An 18012-nucleotide genomic window follows, 5' to 3' on the forward strand; every position below is an offset into this window, starting at 1 on the left:
ACCCAGGGCCAAACTGAGTGGCCGTGGACTGGCTTTGCCCAGCTTGAGATTGTCCAGTGTGAGGAATATCTGGGTGGGCGAGCTCAGCACATGGTGCCTGCCTGTGGAGTTGGGCAGAGAGCCATAGAGTGAGGCCATAAATGAATATAAAATGAGGTTGAATACTTTTGTAACACGGCGATGGCACGGAATAAAAAGCAGAAAGTGACTTAAAAGCATGGAGTTCCTCTGAGGTAACATCAGGATAATCCAGCTCATGTGCCAGGGTCACATCTCACCCCAGGCCCAGGTGGGAATTGTCCTTTCAGGCCTGGTTTTGCAGCCCTGGGTTTTTTTTTTCCCAGCCTTTGGAAGCACCACCAGCCCCAGCCTGGTCCAGGAGGGCCCTGCAGATGGAGGGGTTGGTGCTCAGCTTCTGCACTTCCCTTGGGGGTGTTGCTCCATGGCCCTCGGGGATGACCTGGTTGGGTCTGTCCCCAGATGTTTGGGATCCTGACAGGGAGCTGTAGGACCAGATCTTTAATTCAGGCACCAAGTTCATCCTCTCACCAGCTGGAAAGAGATCCCTTCATAATAACAGCCCTTGAATTTCCTCTTTCCAGCCCCACTTCATCATCTCTCGTGTCTTGGACCTAGCTTTGCTTTGGCTTTGTGGGGATCTGACATCCTAAAATTTTCCCTGAATTTCCTTAAACCCAGGCAGGATGGGAAAAGCAGCAAAACCAGAGCAGCAGCCAAATTATTTCCACCACTTCCCTGCAGCTCAACCTCTCCTCCTCCTCCTTCTCTCCCACCTGTAAATCCATCCCAAATCTGCTGCATCCCTACACCTGGGACACTTTGGTGCTGCTGGGAATTTTCAGCAACAAGGGGTTGAGAGAGTGGCTCCATCAGAGCTTTCTTTACCCATAGGGCCAAATTTTTGTGAGCCCTCTGACCCCTAATAATCCCCCTAATGATACAGGAGAAAAGGAGCAGCAATGAGCTGCTGAGCTTGGACCATGTTTGAGGATTTTTGGAGATCCTTGAGGAAGAAGAGGCTGAGCCAGGAGGTATTTGGATTTCTTTTTTCTACTTTGCCTATTTATGAAGCCCTTTTTTTTTTTTCTTTGAAAGCAAACGAACAGTACCCACGTGCACCTCAAGCACTGAAGTGCTCTGTGCCAGGAAACGACAAAAATATTCATTACTTGCCTGGGTACCTGAGTGTTTTAAGCTCACAGAGAGTTTGTGGGCACATAGCAAAGCAAAAATAACGCAGTGGAGTGGGAAGGGCAGAGATGAAGAGGGCAGACAGGGAGGAGGGCGTGGTTGGCTTTCATCCCTTTCAGCTGGGTCTCATCAGGGTGCTTTGGTCAACCAGAAATTGCCCAGCGTGGCTTCAATGGACTCCATCCTTTAAAAACCAGGTTCCCTGGGCAAGCTGATGTGACTTTTGGGAGGGATTCCTGCCACAGCAGACCCCTCTTGCAGCCCACAGCCCTCCTGCTGTGTGCATCCTCTTTAATGTGCCTCTCACCACCGTTCGATGGACGCAACAAAATCTGCTCTGACTCCAGAGCAGGAGCTTGGAATAAAATTAGGACAAAACATGTCCAAGCATGGTTCTGCAGAGGCTGCTCGGGGTGGAGGGACCACAGCTTTAATTTCGTGTGGTTTTGGGGTGTTTGGTGCACCTGAGCATTGTTCTTTCTGTAAGACAAGGTCCAAGGACATTTCTTTAATCACTTTATCCTGTCATGGGTGAGATATTTGCTGTTAATTCTTCGTCCCATTTGTGCCCCTCTGCACTCAGATTCACTCCTTGGTAGGGCATTAAGAAATCACCAATAAAACAGACGTTCTGGAATGGGAGGGGTTTTCTGACTGGGAGCAATTCCTGGCTGAACTCTGGAGTCAGGAGAGGCAGGATTTGAATGGCAGTTATTGGCAGCACTTCCTAAAGTGCATTGCAATTTGGCAAACCCTGGGGTTTGTGATCACTGGATGTATAAAAATTGTATTTCATAGATTATTCACCTATTTAACCTTTTTAATTCCTTTTTTTCCTTCACGTACTGCTTTTTCTAAGCCTCAGATTCCCAGGAATGGAGAATAAAGTTGGGATAAACAAAATAAGCAGGTCAAGATGAGACACCTTAGGTGGTTAGTGGAGATTGGATCTTCTGTACCTGCAGCTAAAAATGAGCCTGGATGAAAAAATAATCCAAACCCCAAATCTTTAATCACTTTTTTTTTTCCTTTTTTTTTTTTCTTTTAATAAGTGGGATATCAGACTGTGACCATGAGCAAGATGAAAAGCAGAGGGTGGGAAGACAGCATGGAAATTACTAATTCCCCTCCAGGAAAATTATTCATCAGGAATACACCCAGCAATGGGTAGATGGCAATTCTTGAGTGATTTTAGCTTTGGATGCTGAACACAAAGTTCCTGCTGAAAGTTTCACCCAACCCTTCCAGTGGAAAGTGTTTAGAAATATTGGCATTTTGCAGTGAACAACAATGTCAGTGAAAAAGTCCTCCTGGAATATTTGCCATGAATTCCCCTGAGCCTGTGCATTAATCCAGGTACCATGTTCATTTTTATCAGGTTTATTCCTCCCTAGAGGCTGAGCCAAAGAGCTTCCAATTTACCCAGGTCATTAGTGATTTATATGATAATTGGATCTAAGTTGATTTTAACTATTTGCTTTAAATCTCCTGGGATTTGTGTTCTTGGACATTTTAATGCCACTGGAAATTTCACTGATTAAGCAAAGACAAGTATATGTACTTAATTAGTCCTGAAACCAATTAGTCCTTTGTCAGTCAAATTAATCTTGTATCTGGACTTTCAATGAGTTCTAAGAATTTTGGGGTTTGACCTTTGTGGGCCTGAGAGTGGAGTTCAGTGCATTCCCCCCAGATGCCCATCTTTGTCCTCCTTTGTGTTTCCTGCTGTGGAATGTCTGAAATGCAGCTGTGGGTGATCACCAAAAGGGAAAAATGGACATGGGAATGATGGTGGAGCTGATCTCTCGAGGATGGAAGGCAAGATGAACACTGAAGTGCTCTGTTGGGTCTTCCTGCCCTCATGGCAATGCCCAAGAGGGTCTTTGTAGTGCCAGGACAGACTGACAGGATCCATGGGTTGCCTGGGGTTGTCTGATTGGAGCTTGGATGTAGGAGATGTGATCTTCTTCCCATGCATAGTGCAAGCTAATTCCTTCTCCCAGGTTTTTTCATTAGGATTTGGATGGATATCCCAGAATCACAGAATGGGGAAGGTTGGGAGGCACCACTGGAGGTCACCCAGTCCAACCCCTCCCTGCTCCAGCAGCTACCCAGGATTGTGCCCAGACAACTTTTCAAAATCTCCACGAAAGGAGACTCCACAACTTTCTCTGGGGAGCGTGTTCCCAGATCCCTTCCATCCTTGCAGGACCTCCTGAGGATGGTGATGCCCCACCTACGTTTCTGCTCTTTGACTGTGGGACCCACAAGGACTCTGGCATGGTGAGCATCACACCCCCACTAATTCAACTCATTGTTTTCCTCAGTTTGGCGGGATCTGGTTTTGCCCACAAGTTTTTGGGTGTAGGACTCAAACTCTCCAACAATATATAGCCTGTGGACTCAGCCTCTGAGTCTGACACTTGAGAAATGCCAAAATTTGGGCTCTTTTCCAGTTCTCAGGTGTGCAGGAGCAATAGGTGGAGGGGCATCAGTAAGACCAGCATCCCCAGAGATGAGGAGGAAGGGGCAGATGTGGGGTCTGGATTTATCCTGCCCAGGGGAGGAAGCTGTGCTGGGGGGGGCTGGAATGCGGTGGTGGAAAAGGTCTGGGAGATGAAGAAGGTGTGGCTGTAAATTTGAATAATTCCCCTTGTTTCCTCACAGTCCTTGGCCATCTGAGATTCTGGAATGTCCAGAACTGGGGGTTAGGCTCAAGTTCAACACTTGTCCAGCCAAATTTATCCTCCACCCTTTCATCCTCCTGCTATGAGCACTTCCAGTGGATTTCCACTGCAGCAGGGAACGACCCCTGGGAATAGATAGAGGAGGTCATTCTGCCAAGGGTCAGGGAGGAAGTCTGAGATGGAGCCAAGAATAGAGCCCTGCTCCATTCAGCTCCCTTCTCCTGTCCTTCTTCCCAGCAAGACAAACAGCTGGACACATCCAATCTGCTGGGGTCAGGAGCCGAGCCACAGGTCAGAGCTTGGGCACAAAGATGCTTCTGTCTGCAAGGCTCTGATCTGGGCTGAGGCTGAGTCACAGCTGGCTCAGATACAGATGGGTCTGGGGGTGGAAGGACAAGGCTGAGCAATGATTATCTGGGAAAAGAAGCTTGGGGAGAGAGGAGTGTGAAGGGATGAGCGGGTGGAGACTGGGCAAGGTGCAGCTCTGTCCATGGGGCAGCTCATTCCCAGTGCAGTGGTCACCAGCAGGAGCCGTGGGTAGCTCAGGTCCCCCTTCTGACCCTGACTCTTGGTGTCATCTTGTCCCACCTGAGCAGTGTGGCCATGCACCTCCACAGCCTGAGCTTTCCTCCCTGGAGATGATCCCATCGTGATTCCCATCATTTTCAGGAGAGGGCTGGCAGGACTTTGTCCTGTTGCGGCCTCGTGGTGAACCCTGTGGTCTAAGTGCCATTGCTGGGCCAGAACTTCCATGCACCCTTACCCTTCTCAGTAACTGGGGCCCTTTGTCTTGGGGGAGATGTGCAGGCGACTGTCCCTCTGGCCAGGGAAGGACTTAGAGGGTGCCCTGCAGCTGGGACAATCATTTTTGGAAGGTGAAGGGGGCAGCGTCCCAATGTAGATCCACTAGAGTGAAAGGCAGGGAGAGCAGACAGGGAAGGAAGCCAAACCCACTTGAGGCTTTGAGGTTTCATTCAGGCTCCCTCTCTGTAGCGTCTCTTTGGTGTTTTTAACCACGGAGAGGCCTTAAAACACTCATGAATTAACAAATGGCCATTCCTATCCTCTGATAACCATCCCCACTGTGCAGGACAGGACCTTGCCTTCCTGTCATTCCTGCAGCCTCCCCCACTCTAACCCCAAATCCTTCTGATTCAGTCGTTGTCTCATCTGAACTTATCAGAGGTCAGAATTTGGCTGGTGCTGTCTGGTCAGGGGTTTCTGTAACTAAACAGTGACACCTTCCCCCTTAGGATAAACCTTTTGCAAATCCCAGATTAGGAAATTAGGAATTCAGGAAACTCATCCTGCAAACGTTACCCAGCCTCTCATCCCCTGTCCAGCTGGAGAGGAGCTGTCTACAGAGAGCTGGAGTTTAATTCACTCCCAAGCCTGGATGGATTGTCTGCTCCCCACTCCAGTTGGAAGCCCTTTTCTAGGATGTCTGAGAGCTGTCCTTTATTATCCACAGAAACTATAAGCTGAAATCTATAGCTGCAGCCTCAGTGAAGGGTAATTCCTGCTGCAGCCAGGAGCTGATGCTCTTAAAACGAGACTCTTCCTGCACAAAGCAACCCTTTAATGACTCTCAAATGCAGCTCAGACAACAACCACACCACTTACACCCTCTCCAAAGATCCGGGCTCTGCTAAGTGGATTAACTGCTTAGGGAGCTCTCCCAGCGTAGTGGCCAAGCTCAGACCTTATAATGGACCAATTAAAAGGTCATTGTTGCTTAGGGTCGCAGCTTCCTCGCAGGAAGAGCTTCCACACTCCCCTCTGCCACAAAAGGCCAATATTGACATTTTAATGTGTTAACAATGGAGCAATAAATTCATCCTTTGGATTCCTCTCTGCATTTTGGAAGGCACCAAAGAGTTAATATCAGAGATGCTTGCAAAGCTGGGAAGCACAGGCAGCAGGAAAACCTTGTTGTCAGGGTTTTGTTGGGAAATTCTTCCCATGGGGACAGATTCCTTGTCGCCTGCTCTGACAGTGAGGAGAGCCAGGCTGAGTTCACCCCAGGCAGCTCCTGCACCCACCAAACTGGAGCCACCCTGGATTTACCAGCCAGAAATGGCATTTCATGTTGTGTTGGCAGCACAAAGCCACCATCAGGCCTTGCCCATGGGTATTATTCCACCCTGGTCCTGACCCAGCTCTCCAGGGGAAGGTTCACAAGTCCTTCCATGTGTGGTGCCCCTCAATCCATGGCTGGATCTTGATGGCCCCTGGCAGGAGAGCCCAAGGCACCCTGCTGTGACCACACCAAGGCACCCAGACTGAGATTCCAGGGACACCTGTTTCCCTCCAGGTTGTTTAAGGAAACCCTGCTGAGGATGGGACACGGAACTTTCCCATCTTTGGAGGATTCTCCATCACCTTTTTTTTGTTAACATTACTTTGGCAAGCAGGGGCATGGGTGGGGGGGTGGGGGTGGGTTTAATTCCTAGCAGAAGCACTGCAATCCCTCTGCTGTCACCTGCCTGTCTGGTCCCTAACCTTGAATGATGCTCCCTGGCATCCCCAGGGACTTCCTCTGATTGATTGATCTCTATCTAAGCTGGCAGATGAAGGGGGATATTTACTGCACAGCGGAGAACCCTTCAGAAAGATGCTTTATTGTGGCTGCCCAGAGAACAGGAAATGCAATAAAGCACCGAGAGACAAAAGAAGAGAGGGAAATACACCCTGCTATGTGTTGGGAGAGAGGGAAATGCCCCCTCCTACCTGTTGGGAAAGGGGAAAATGCCCCCTCCTGCCTGTTGGAAAAGGGGAAAATGCCCCCTCCTACCTGATGGAAAAGGGGAAAATGCCCCCTCCTACCTGTTGGGAAAGGGGAAAATGCCCCCTCCTACCTGATGGAAAAGGGGAAAATGCCCCCTCCTGCCTTTCAGGCCAGACCAAGAGCTGGAACAGCCCATCCTGCCCACTCACACAGGTCACTCTTTGGCCATCACCTGCAGAAAGGGATGGCTGCTGTTCTCCAGCTGATGTATTGACCCAATAAAAGGTATTATTACATTGCCTATCAGCACTGACTGCAGCAGAGTGCTTGGGAGAGAGTGATGGCTCCCTTTGGAGATGCTCAGAGCAGGAATAAGAGGGTGTCAGCACGGGGGATTCCTCTGTCTGGAGGGAGCAGGGCTCTCCAAAGACATTCAACACAACAGCTGCTTTTTTCTGGAGTGCGTTTTGGAGAAAGGGGAACGAAGCTTTCTGGGTTTTACACTGAGGTGCAGAGCAAGTTTAGATCCCAAGGATTCAGCACTCCTGTTGGTGAGCATGAGCTCTGAGGCTGTTTTTATCAGCAAATTGACTCCTGCAGATGGTGTGGGGTCAGAAATGTGCTCTCTGCCAGCCACAGGTGTGTATTTGTGCACCCTCACACACGGGCACAGCCGTCCTCCTGCCCACCTTTCCCTGCACAGCATATTCTTCCTCCACAGCAACGAGGAAATAGGGGGTTTAAGAGTTTCTGGGGCTTCTCCTGGGTTTTGCTGTTTGTTTGATCCAGGGGTTCCGTGTGTGAAATGCAGGAGCAGCCCAGAGCCCAGAGCAGCTCCTCTCCCTCCCTCAGGTACTCGGAGCACCAGGCTGCACCCTCAGTGACTTCACCTTTCCTTTTCCCCTGGTCCTGCAGCTCTCGGTGTGACAGCCTGGCACCGTTTATGGGCTGGGGAGGGATTTCACCTCCTAGAAGGATATAAAGTTGTGGTTAAGGGCTGCTCTGAGGTGCTGGAGGAGATGGCAATCTCGTGGGTGAGATGTGTCGTTCAAATTGTCCCATCTGCAGGGCTCAGGGCTCTGGGGCTTTCCCACTGCTGGTCAGCGGGGTCACCTCTGTGCCATCATTACAGGGACCCAAGTGTGCCACATGGCTCATTGTCACATGCCTCATTCCTGGAGTTCTTTACCTGGAATTCGGCCTAATGAGGACCCCGGTTGTAAGAGCACAGACGTGTTTCTGCTCTTGACAGGATAATCCGTCCTTCCTCTCCTGCCACAGGGCCCACGGACAGCTTCAAGGCAAAGCCCTGGGCGTTATCTGGATGTGGCTTTGTTCCCTGCTCTGGAGGTGCAGGGATTACACGGAGGGGCCGGGGCTGATCAGTCAGCACCGATTATCTCATTCACAAAAAACGCTCCTTTTGAAACTTCAAACGGTGCTCCCGAGCTTTGTGATGCAAGGAGGAGTCACAGGGAGACAGAGAGGGATGCTCAGCAATTCAATCCAGAGCTTTCGTGGCCAAATGCCACGGTAATTACGAAACTTGGTGCACATTCCCAGCTGCAAGCCTGGCAAACACCCCTGCGCCTCCCCTTTTCGTTAGGTTTGATTTTTATAAAGGTTTATATTATATATATATTACACACACGCAGACATGTGAACGCTGAAAGCAGTTTTAAATTACAAATGGATTTCCCCTGTCCATAAATCACGGGGGAAATTCGCTGTAACAGCCCCAAACAACCTTGCCCTCCTCACCCTGGCCGGAGGGAGAAGGCACCCAGGGTGTGCAGCTCCCACTGCTCATCCAGGGCTCCCTGTCAGTCGCTCTGCCCCGAAAACATTTGCAGCAGAGGTCAGAGCTGGTGCAGCAGCAGCCCCAGGTAATTCCAGTGGAGTGCTGGCCGTAACCTAGAGGTGAGATAAGGATGAAAGGGAGAGGAGCTGTCAGGGAGGGAGCGTTAATGGAAGAGTTTCCGCTGTGCGAGCTCTGGATGAAGGCTCCTGGTGGTCTTGAGTTCCCTCTAACAAGTCCTCGTGCTGCTGGATAGAAAATAAAGTGCCAAGGGCAGGTTGCAAACACAGAGGCTGTGCTTGGAGCCGTGCCCTCCCAACACTGGGTCATGCTGAGGGCTCTGTTCTCCTCCTTCCTCCCTTATTTTCCACTCTCTTCCATTCTCACCTCACGCTGCCTCTCCAGCTCTGTCTCTCCTTTTCCCATGAGAGCTGGGAAGAGGCAGAGCAGCACCCATTCCCTCGGTGTGGGTGCCAGGGCTGGGGCATAAGACAAGACAGAGAGGAGCCACTCCCTGCCAACCATTCCCTGGCAACTCCTCATGCAGAATTCCTCTGGTGGAGCCAACTTCTTGCTTCTCACATCTCCAGCCTGCAGGAGCCCAGATCTTCTTCACCATTCCATCCATCCAGGGGTCCTCCTGCTTTTCCCTCTCAGGATGCAGCTCACCATGAACTATTAGAGGCTTTTTTGGGTTTTCTGCGCTGGGACTCTGCCTCTCCACTCCATGGGGAGGATGTATAGAAGAAGTGTAGAAGATGTATATAGAAGTATAGCAGGATGGAGAGTAGCTGGAACATCAGGATAATCATTATGCTCCTTTCTGACCATGTGAGGGTAATTTAGATATTTTTAGGAGATGGCCATGTGATGTATTTCAGCTCATTTGCTGGGACTCTTGGATGCACAGGTTCGTGCATGTTTGCCAGGTGGGCTGAGGACTGTGGAACAAGCACTTCCATCACAGTTTTGACAATGACCACCAGAAGGCTCCTTTCATTTGACTTGTTGGTGACTTTCCACAAGAGCAAAAAGATCTGAGATCTGTTTCCATGCCCACAGATTCATGAGAATTCCTGAGGGCAGCTGGGCTCCTCTGGATAGCTCTGGATTCTCAACTAGAAATGAAGAATTCATACCCAAACTCCAAGATCCCTGGAAAGGGTTTGGGCTCGAAGGTTTTGCTTTTGTCCTCTTTGCTTCTGTGCTTGATCTCTGTGGTTTTGTTCTTTGCTCTCTGGTTTGACCCAAGCCAACAGCAAGTGGTGAGAGTGGTTGGATGCCAAGAAAAAAAGCTGCTGTTGTGTCACTCTGAGCCAGAACAGTTTGCAAACACTGGGGGAATGTGGGCAGGGAGTTCCTCTCCTCCCTGCAAAATCCACCCAAATTCCCCCGCAGACAGAAAGGACAAAGTTGATAGGAAAGGCAGAGCTGTGAAATAGCAGAACTGTGAGGACAGGCTGAAATGAATTCAGCAGCTCTAGAAAAGCTACCAGGACATCTCAGGAGCTGCTGCCAGTGACTCTGTGGTTGTTCTGCAGAAAGAACAAGATCCTGGTCAGATCCAGGCTGGTCAGATCCAGGCTGAAAGGCACCAAAGCAGGGATTTTTCTCAGTGAGGAAGCCTGGTGCAAATGTCAGAGGAGAGCTGGGAGGATGCACCTGGGTGGAAAAGAGTCACAGGACAGTTGTGCTTGGGAGGGAGGGTTTGTCTGACAAACATCCCAGCAAAGCAGAGGGTGTTGGGTACCAGGAACTCGGGGCTGCCTCCGTCCCGCTCATGTAGCCAGAAATGAGAACCATTCTCCTGTGCAGGTGTTGTCCTGATAAATAGACAACTGGGTTGGGAGGAACAGGAAGGAGCTGGGAAATTGCAGGTCAACTTTGGGTTTAATCTCAGCTTTCTTACGTCTTTAAGCAAGGGATAGAGAGACCTGGACTAGAATTAATGCAGGAACCCCTTAGATATTATTTTGATGGCTACATGGAGTAAAAACTGGTAGAAACCCAAATGAAACACAGAACCTTCATGTAGAACTGGACGAGCCTGCCACCAATTCCAACCTGTCTTGCCAGCACTGGGTTTACTGGAGGGCCCCCTCCAACATCTCCTGGCACGGAGTACAACGAGCAGTGCTGGCCACAGCTGAAAGGGGCTGTGGTGAGGGCTCGGTGCTGTGGAAACTCCCCAAGTTTTGCTTTCCAAGCTGTCCAGGGATGGTTCTGTTGGCAGTTCCCTGCTCTCAGACCACACTGAGCTGGTGCATCGTCACTGTGCTGCATCCTTCTGACAGCAAGTGGATTTTAAATATCCCACTACTTTCAAAAGGTACCTTTAGGGCTTCAGCTTGGCTCACTTTTCTTGCCAGGATTTTTTTTTTTTTTTCCTAGAGGAAACACCCCCATCTCCTCTAAAGTATCACTCGGAGCTGACATTTGCTCTGAAACTTCTGCCACACTGTAGCCCTGAGGAAGCCATTTCAATAATGACATATCAGCGTCCCTAAGTTCTGTAAAGTGTTTTAAAAACCAGCCCTTAGGGTTTGATTTACCTGATGGGACCCCATGCGTGCCCCAGCAGGCTGGAGGGTCTTGTCTTTCCCTCCTAGTTCCCCAACAATTAAAACTGTCCTGTACTTTTTGTCCATCATGCCCAGCATAATTAAAAAGCAATTTTTGCCTTTTTTTGTTTTTTTTTTTTGCAGTGTCTTGATGATTTATAGACAATGAGATTTTATCAGCAGAGCACCACATTAAGAAAATGCTTGTTAATTATCTTCTGCTTAATATGATAATTTAGCAAAAAAACAACACCTATTAAGAGCTTCTCATTAGGTGAAACGCTTCTCATTTTTTAACACACAAAGTGTCCAAGTTAATGAGGTTCACCTTCGATTTGTAGCTCGCTCGGAGATTAAAAGCTCCCTCCATTCATAACTCCTCCTCACACGGCTCCGTTTGTAAAGGCTCCAGTTCCTGACTGTGGCTCTGCCTCTTCAAAGGCGAGGTGACCACCCCCCCTCTCCTCCCATGAAAGCCTTTCCAGCCTCTCCCCCACTCTCCTGCTGCTTCTCTTTTTGTGGAGCTGGTGGTGCTGAGGTTGGGGTTTGACAGGACCAAAGCGAGCCCGCGGTGGCGGGGACAATTCAAGGCCTGTTCCGTGGCACCGAGCCCCACCTCTGATCTCTGTGACATCACTGAGTCCACTGAAACTGGTGGAGTTTGTCACCTTTCAGGAAAATCAACACTTTGGCTGCATGCAGTGGAATTCCCTCCTTTCATTCTCTGTTTGAGGAGGAACTCTTTTGGGGAGTCCATCTGGTATTTGCGTAGGGGAGTTCTACCTTAGGGTGAGGATTATTTGGAAGGAGGGGTCTTGCCTTCTGGAAAGGTGGCTCCTTGATGAGATCCCTCCTTGAGAGTGTTGTGTTTACAGATACAAACCACATTCAGGTGTAGCTTCATCCTTTTCTCCCCTTTCTCCTGGATGAGGCCATGTGGCCGTGCTGATGATTTTTCCTGCAAGACCACATAGTTTTATGGAAACCTGACCTTTACAGGTGGGGTTGGAGGCTGCTGCTACTCTTCAGGAGAGTTTTTGAAATCCCAAGGTACATCTTACCCACTTTGTCCAGCTGGAGAATGCTCTAAAACCCCAGTAAATGCTTCTAAATTCCACCTCAGTTTCTTCCCTTCTCGTTGCCGGGCTGGGAGTTGAACTTGAGGCCCTTCGTGGGTCCCTTCTAATTCAGCTTATTTTGTGATTTTGGAGTAGATAGCAGATTCCATCTGTGTACCAAAAGCAGGCACCCTCCAGCATTTCCATTACAAATGTTTAGGGAAAATATTTGCGACCAAACTCCCCCAAGTTAAGATTTCCTGTTGCCATGTTTTTCCCCGCTCACCATTTCTCCCAAACTTGGCCACCCACCATGAATATTCAGCCCAGCTTTGTAAAAACTGAGGGATGAAAAGAAATTCCTCCATCCTCCCCTTTTACACCCTTCCTTTTCATCCCTCAGCCCTTCAACCCTGGCCTCTATCCGAGCAGATCAGGCAGTTTAATTTCATCGTGGCCCGTGGATTAACGATGGTATCAAGCCTGTAAAATGGCTGTGATAATCAGATTGAGAGGACCCACGTTTATCTCCCCTGGCGAGCAGCAGCTTATCTAAGCTCCACGCTGAAGAGAAGGACTCTTGCTGGTGTGGTTTTTTTTTCTTTTTCACTCTTGCAAACTCATCCTGAAATGTGAGATGCGAGTTGGGTCCTCTCTGTCTTACAGCACGTCACGAGTAATAAAGGCTCGGCAGCCCAAATGAAGAACTTCTTGACAGCTCTGTAAAATATCCTGTCTTCAAATTATGCCTTTGGGGACCTGTCTCCCACCTCGCTGCTGTCAAGAGCCTGGTGAGCGTGGAGCTGCCTGGAAATGAGTCAACAATTTGAGCGGGCAACTGGAAGGAGTAAAACCCAGTGCTGTATTTGATTAACGCCGAGGCGATGAGAAGGAATAAGGAAAAAAGCTTCCTTTTGTCACTGCAGTTAACAAATCTGTCTCTGAACACAGCAGCTGCAGGAAGAGGGCACTTTATGTGTTGCCCTTTTTTAGGACAGATCACTTGAAACACTTTAGTCACACTGCTTTAATCATCTTCTGCAAAGCCCCAGTAATCAGAGTCTTCTCACGCAAGCCTTGTAAGCGAGCCCCTCCAGGCTGCACAGTCATGTAAATAAATAATTACATCCCAAATTCTGCATTAAAAGGACATTAAGGCTACAAAGATGAGTGCTCAGAAGTTGGGAAAGGGCAGGATGCTGGTGGCCCGTGCCCACGTGGGGACAGGCATTAGGAGAAGAGCTCTAATTGCACGAGGGTAAAGGATGGGAAGATGTCACCTAAGCTGCCTCTCATGAGATGCTCCCATGGCCTGGAACATCACCTTTGTCACACCTCTGGCTGGTGACACGCTCAGCACTCGTTTCTTTGACGTGACATTATACTGAACATACAAGGAGTGCAATTAAATGTGTTTTAGACCAGGGCTGTGAAGTTCTTTAGGGAGAGCAGGGAACGTAGTTTGTGGTTATCCCACTGCAAAGTAAGGTGTGTTTGGTGGCAGTTCCCAAAGCTGGGACATTTTTGGATTAGGACAATGGATGGACACATCCATGTCTTGCATGTCTTCATTGCTCTGGTGAATCAGGAAAGGTTTATAGCCAGGAATCTCCTAAGCAGAGGTAGAAGAGCCCCTGGACACAAGTGTGTGCCCATGGCTGAGGAGCCTTTCCAAGGGAAATCCCTGGATGTGCTGGTTTTGGCTGGTGCAAAGTAAATTTTTTTCATAATAGCTGGAATTGGGCTGTTTTGGGTTTGATAACACTGGGATGCTTGGGTATTGCACAGCAGCTCTTGCACAGAGTCGAGGCTTTTTGAGCTCCTCACCCCACCCAGCCCTGGGGAGCCTGGGGGTGCACAAGAGCCAGGACAGCTGACCCTAGAGTGACCAAAGGGACATTCCAGACCATGTGGTCAGTATTTAGAGCTGGGAGGAGAAGAAAGATGTGGGGATGGTTGGAGTGATGGCATTTGTGTTCCCAAGTCACCATTGCAGGCGGTGGAGCCCTGCTGTCCCAGGAGTGGCTGTGGTGAGAAGAGGGGAGTCAATTCCTTGTTTTGCTTTGCTCATGGCTTTTGCTTTCCCTATCAAAACGACTTGATCCCAGCCCATGAGTTTTCTCACTTTTACCCCTCCCTTTGTCTCCCCATCGCACTGGGATGGGTGAATGCATGTGTGGGGCTTTTTCCAGCTGGGATTAAACCACGACACTGGATTGGTTCTCTGCTAAACTCACAGCTCAAGGAGATGACCTTGAACAACCTCATCTAAATTCAGAGCTGGTCTAACTTTGGAGTTGGCCTTGCTTTGAGCAGGGATTTGGGCCAGAGATGTCCCTTCCAGCCCAGGTTACCCTGTGAGTCTCCAATTTATTCTTAGTTTCCTGTTGATTGTGTGGCACTTTCACTTAAAACCTTAGGGTTTACCAAATCTCCAGTTTCCTTGACTTATTAAGGGAAGGAAAAATCTCATAAAGATCCCTTTTTTTTTTTTTTTAACAGGATCTATCTCCTCTGCTGTAGAGGAGATGTGAAGGTTGTGGTCTGCAGCAGTGGCTTGATTCAGATCAGGAGCTAATTCTTGGCCTAAGCTCATTCCAGAAACACAACCTGACCACAGCTCTACTTCTTTTTGCCCTCTCATCCTTTGCATAATGTCTCGGATTCATTAATGTATTTTAAACATTTAAATCCTGATGATTCCTTTTAAAAATTAAATCTTGATTTTTCATTTCTCCTCCTTCAAAAGAGAATTTTTGGGTTGTGACCAGCCCTATTTCAGCCTCGACTCTTCCACAAAAGTCCCTTCATCTCACACACACAGAAGGTAATTTAAACTAAAATCTTCTTTGTTGACCATTCATTGAAACCAAGCAATCCACTTTGTAAAAATGTTGAATAGTTAAAATTGCAGCTAAAAATTAATGATACCTTAGAGATCTGTAAAAGAAAGCTCTAAAAAAGGCTCAGCTTTGGAAAGAAATGAGACTTTTCAGCTCAAATCATGCAGCCCTAATGGATGTATGTTTTTTATCTGTGTATCAGCTCCTGGAATTTACTGTGAGGATCACATCCTGACTTCATCTCAGGAAAGTGCTCTGAAAGGAAATTCATATTCCCATGGAAATAAAGGATGGGGTCACCCCCTGAATGACAGGGAGGAACCTGTGCCTGCCTCCATAAGGAAATCGTGTCCTGGGAGCCAAACTCTGCAGACAAAACCCATTCAGCTGTGCAACCAAGATTATAATGTAATAATATGTATGAAAGGGCTTGAATTCGAGTATCCACACTGGCAATTTGGGCATTTCCTAGCTTTGATTTTAAAACACTGATGTTCATTTTGCTCAGGGTTATCTCTAACTTTTTTCTTCTTCTTAGCTTTTCTCCTATTTTTTTACGGAAAAAGGCTGAATTTTCATGAATTCCCCCTTTGTGCCTGCTCTGTTGGTTGTCACCAGGATTCATCTCTGAGACTCATCCTGCAGAGCTCGTGCTAAGTGTGATGGGGTGCTCTGTGTTGAGCAGCAGGTGAGAGTAGGAAAGTCTCATTTCTGTCTCCTGAAAGTGGAAAATCTGTGGGATGGGAGCACCAGGCTATGTCAGTGCTGACAAACACAGGCCGGGATCTGGGCTGGGAGCAGGATTCTTGGAGAGGTTTTGGTCCAAGCCCAACAGTGCATCCCAAAATGATGCCTTGTCATGGTTTGGACAGTCAATATCTGTCCCATCAGTCCAGAGACTCTCAGCCAATATCTGCTTGTGTCAAGTTCTTCTCTCTCATTCCTTCTCTGGTTTTTACTCTTTCTGGTGACAGGGCTGTAAGGAATGTCCTGTGATGGATGCCCAAGGACTTTGGGCTTGTCTAGTTTGGAGAAAAGGAGGCTGAGGGGCTCTTTGTTTTCCTGAGGATGGAAAGCAGAGAGGGAGGTGCTGTTCTCCCTGGTGTCCACTGATAGGACATGTGGGAATGGTTCAAAACTGTGCCAGGGGAGGTTTAAACTGGATATTAGGAAGCATTTCTTCACTGAGACACTCTAAAAGGCTTCCTAGAGAGGTGGTAAATGCCACAGACCTGACAGTGTTGAAGAGGCATTTGGACAATGCCCTTAAAAACAGGATTGAACTTTTGGACAGCCCTGAACTGGTCAGGAAGTTGGGCAGGATGGTGATTGTAGGGCCCTTCCAACTGAAATATTCTATTCTATTCTATTCTATTCTATTCTATTCTATTCTATTCTATTCTATTCTATTCTATTCTATTCTATTCCATTCCATTCCATTCCATTCCATTCCATTCCATTCTTTCTTCAGTCATTGTCTGGGATGCCAAAAGGGGCCCTGATGAATTAATGGAGAAAAATTTTCTTGCTCCAAATTCTTGTCCTAAATAAGAGGGGACCATCGCTGGGGAGGGCTAGCAAGGCAAATCTTCCAGGGTTTATCCAGCTGCTTTCCTGGATGGGGGAGGGGAAAGAGCATGGCCAGTGCACACAAATGACTCAGGGGATGTGGTCACCATGTACTAACAAGCTTTTGCTAAATAATTGGAAAGCCAAAGTTTTTGGAGGTTTTTTAACTTAGCAAATACACGACCCCTAGGGAGTGGAAAAAGCCATTCCCCAGGTATCAGAATGACTCCATCCCTCTTTTCTCGTGTCAAATCCCCATTCCAAAGCATGGAAGAGTCGGCCCTGCTCCCCTAGAAAGCTGAAACAATATTTTTTCATGGTTTTTCCGATGCATTTTTACTCGGAATGAGTTGCACTCATTTTTTATTGACACCCTCCTCCCCTCCTCCCTGTTTCCACCTCCTCTGGCAAATAACAACACAAAGAACCAACTCCCCAGCCTGCAGCAGGCACCCAGCTTGGGAAGCATCAGCTGGGCCAATTAAACTTTGGCAAAGTAATAAAGATCAGGAAACAGGGTGTGAGCAGCCCGAGTCTCCTGACAGCTTTAAGGAGCAGCTGAGGATGGGGCTTGGCATCAGAAAGGGAAGCAAATGAGTCTCCTTCTAACTACCTTCGTGGTCGTTAGCTGAGCCTGCTGTAGCCCTCACCTGCTTCTCCTGCTGACCTCCTGACCCCCCAGACTTTGTTTTACATCCCTGCACAATGTTGATTCCGTGGGTGAAGTCTGAATTTTACTTCTTTGTGTTGCTCGTTCAGCATCATTTAAACTGCACTTAGCTTGAGGCTGCTCTTACCCCTGCCAGTCACTTCACACTTGGTCCCATTAAATTTCATATTCTACTTCTGTGCCTCTTCCTGTTCTCTGTGAAGAAGAACAAATGGTTGTATCCTCCTGAATCCCAACCACTGCCCTCATTCCATTATCTCCAGAAAATGCAGTGATCTCCCATGTCTGAATCAGTAATGAAAAAAGCCATTACAGGGTACCAGCCCCAAATGAAGGTCCTGGTGAGATTTGGTGCTTTTTTAGTGCTGCAAAACACACAATTTCAAAGACCTTTGTATGAGCCACGATTATAAAAGGTAAAAGTTATAGAATCCCAGGATAATTTGGGTTGGAAGGGACCTTAAAGACAGTCTTGTTTCAACCCTTCTGCCATGGCAGGGACACCTTCCACTAGACCAGGATGCTCCAAGCAGTCATGCCTGCATTGCTTCCTTTCCTTTCCTTTCCTTTCCTTTCCTTTCCTTTCCTTTCCTTTCCTTTCCTTTCCTTTCCTTTCCTTTCCTTTCCTTTCCTTTCCTTTCCTTTCCTTTCCTTTCCTTTCCTTTCCTTTCCTTTCCTTTCCTTTCCTTTCCTTTCCTTTCCTTTCCTTTCCTTTCCTTTCCTTTCCTTTCCTTTCCTTTCCTTTCCTTTCCTTTCCTTTCCTTTCCTTTCCTTTCCTTTCCTTTCCTTTCCTTTCCTTTCCTTTCCTTTCCTTTCCTTTCCTTTCCTTTCCTTTCCTTTCCTTTCCTTTCCTTTCCTTTCCTTTCCTTTCCTTTCCTTTCCTTTC

The 18012-nt window shown here is 48.1% G+C and overlaps 1 long non-coding RNA gene across 1 annotated transcript; it reads left to right on the plus strand.

Annotated features, from left to right (window-relative positions):
- Positions 1-857: 857 nt before the first annotated feature.
- Positions 858-6721, plus strand: LOC138104522 (uncharacterized). The gene is made up of 3 exons (XR_011148093.1): positions 858-1052; positions 3422-3495; positions 6463-6721. It is a non-coding gene; the product is annotated as an uncharacterized lncRNA (long non-coding RNA).
- Positions 6722-18012: the final 11291 nt, after the last annotated feature.

This window comes from Aphelocoma coerulescens, chromosome 1A (genome assembly GCF_041296385.1).
Source record: "Aphelocoma coerulescens isolate FSJ_1873_10779 chromosome 1A, UR_Acoe_1.0, whole genome shotgun sequence".
Classification (NCBI taxonomy): Eukaryota; Metazoa; Chordata; class Aves; order Passeriformes; family Corvidae; genus Aphelocoma; species Aphelocoma coerulescens.